This window comes from Limulus polyphemus, unplaced genomic scaffold (genome assembly GCF_000517525.1).
Source record: "Limulus polyphemus unplaced genomic scaffold, Limulus_polyphemus-2.1.2 Scaffold2548, whole genome shotgun sequence".
Taxonomy (NCBI): Eukaryota; Metazoa; Arthropoda; class Merostomata; order Xiphosura; family Limulidae; genus Limulus; species Limulus polyphemus.
The window spans coordinates 78,473-81,505 of record NW_013668158.1 but is presented as its reverse complement, the minus strand read 5'-3'; the positions used below and the strand labels follow the sequence as shown (position 1 = coordinate 81,505).

The 3,033-nt window shown below is 33.7% G+C and overlaps 1 protein-coding gene across 2 annotated transcripts in view; it reads left to right on the top strand.

Annotated features, from left to right (window-relative positions):
* Window positions 1–3,033, top strand: part of LOC106467263 (zinc finger protein rotund-like) — a 155,978-nt gene that overhangs the window by 74,491 nt on the left and 78,454 nt on the right. The window lies entirely within an intron of this gene.

Genomic DNA, 3,033 nt, shown 5'->3' with positions numbered 1-3,033 from the left:
ATTTAGTAAATCATGAGCCGTATTTCAGTTTGTCAGACACAAGATTTAGTAAACTATGAGCCGTATTTCAGTTTGTCAGACACACGATTCAGTAAATCATGAGCCGTATTTCAGTTTATCAGACACACGATTTAGTAAACCATGAGAGCCAGGTTGTTAGGGCGCTCAACTCGCAATCTAAGGGTCGCGGGATCGAATCCCGTTACTGAAAATTTTACCCCTTTTAGCCGTGGGGACGTTATAATGTATCGCTTAATCCCACTGTTCGTTAGCAAGGAGTAGTCCAAGAATTGTCGGTAGGTGGTGTTGACTAGCTGCCTTCCCTTTTGTCTATCACTTCAAAATCTCACTGTGTGATATCCATGGTTTGGTTAACCACGAGATGTATCTCAGTTTATCAGACTCGCGTTTTGGAAACAACGTAATTTTGTTTCGTATTCATAGTTTCGTTTCTTCAAAATGCCACTTCTGATAATGAAATCTCACCAAAATGGGAAGCCGATGTATGTTAATCTATCGAGAAGTAAACGTATTTAAATATAAACTTACGTTGTAAAACGTTAAGCTTCTATGTAATATAGAGATATTACAGTCACACAGTTTCATTCTTTTGTCCTGAGTATTTGATCAACTAGAATATAGTCCTATAATAAACACCCAGCATTTTCTTGTACTTTAGACACTTCAAGAATTATGAACTCAAAATCGAAATATCTCGTACAAGAAATAGAAAAAGGACATAACTAGTACGTCATATTTCTAGCCCAAGCCTAAATAAACACTTCTGTGTTAAGTGGAACAATTATGGGGATTTATGGCATATTAATTATTGATCCTCCAAAATTAAACTCATCATTCTGGTCGTAAAATTAAACTTATCATCTTTGTCCTAAAATTAAACGAATCATTTTTGTCCTATAATTAAACTTATGTTTTTTGTCCTAAAATTAAACTTATCTTTTTTGTCCTATAATTAAACGAATCATTTTTGTCCTATAATTAAACGAATCATTTTTGTCCTATAATTAAACTTATCTTTTTTGTCCTAAAATTAAACTTATCTTTTTTGTCCTAAAATTAAACTTATCTTTTTTGTCCTATAATTAAACTTATCTTTTTTGTCCTATAATTAAACTTATCATTTTTGTCCTATAATTAAACTTATCATTTTTGTCCTATAATTAAACTTATCTTCTTTGTCCTATAATTAAACTCACCATTCTTGTCCTATAATTAAACTTATCTTTTTTGTCCTATAATTAAACTTATAATTTTTGTCCTATAATTAAACTTATCAATTTTGTCCTATAATTAAACTTATCATTCTGGTCCTGTAAGTTTTTATTTCCATAACAAGACAATAAGCCCGATAAGTTTATTTAGAATATTTCGAAATCTCCTGGATACGTAGTTTTCCGAGAAGCGTTATATTACGAGGGACGATCAAACAATAGCCACAGTTTACCGATAAAAAGGAAGATGCATGAAATATAAAATTAGTATTCCGGGACTGAGAAATATACCACGAGACGGGTCTCAATTAACTGTCCTGAAATCGTTCAAATCAGCAAAATATTATTATTATTTCAATAAATCAAAGTCAGATGAAGAAGATTAGAGACAGACCATTAAAAGACACCCAGTATTGGAGTGAGATGATGGATGGAGCTCTTAGAGAAACAAATTATGCAACATGGGTTAGAAAGTATTTAATCACTTCATTAGTGAATCACTTCTTATTTATGTCTTTTTCTAGCTGAGAAAATGTTTGCTTTTGTTTAAAAGTTCCCTCTCGTAAAGTCTGTATAAGAAGTATTTTGAGAGATATGGTTAGGAAAAAAAGCCTATTATTTAGCTCTCATATTTTTGAATTTTATTACATGTTTTTTTTTGTCTCTTTTGCGATACAGTAGTTAGGGTATGACAACTTGTTGTGCTATTTTTTTTTACAAAAACTTCACACTGAAATATATATATATGTTACTTTAAATAAATCATTACCAGCTTATGTATTATCTTCGCATTTTTCGAACTGAGCGTGGCCCAGTGGTTAATGTGTCAGAATATGGTTCTGAGGTTCGCGTCCCGTACCGAAAAGAAAATCGCATTATGCACTTTTGGTCGTGGGTGCGTTATGGGAGTGACATTCAAAAACCTTTACTCGGTCCGGCACGACTAGTTCAAGAGCTGGCGGCGAGTAATGTTTATTTCATAATTAGGGACGACTATCCCAGATGACCCTCGTGTAGCTTTGTACAAAATTCTACAAACAAACACTTTATTTCCCCTTCCCACTGATTCACAAGAACTGTACTTGAACTGACTAATTGAGTTTCATGTCGACAGATAGTATAATTTTAAATCTGAAAAACGTGTTTCAGTACCTGTGGTGGGCACAGCACAGATAGCCCACTATGTAGTTTGTGCTTAAACAAGTCACTATTATTATACTGTCTTTGTTCCTGGTTATCCACAAAACATTATTAGAGTATTGTCTAAGTACCTGGAGATACCATCCACAAGTCACTATTGTTATATTGTCCTTGTTCCTGGTTATCCACAAAGCATTGTTATGGTATTGTCTAAGTACCTGGAGATGCCATCAACAAGTCACTATTGTTATATTGTCCTTCTTCCTGGTTATCCACAAAACATTTTTATAGTATTGTCTAAGTACCTGAAGATACCACCCACAAGTCACTGTTGTCATATATTGTCCTTGTTCCTGGTTATCCACAAAACATTGTTATAGTATTGTCTAAGTACCTGGAGATACCATCCACAAGTCACTATTGTTATATTGTTCTTGTTTCTTATTATTCACAAAACATTGTTATACGTACTGCCCCGAAGAAGTCGTACACAAAACACTGTTATGGTATTGTTCATGTATCTAAAGATACCACCCATAAAAACTGAAGTTAAGGAGTTGTAATAACTGAGAAACTGAGGTGGGAATAACCTCGAGAAAACTGGAGCTATGGAGTTGTAATAACTGAGAAACTGAGGTGGGAATAACCTCGAGAAAACTGG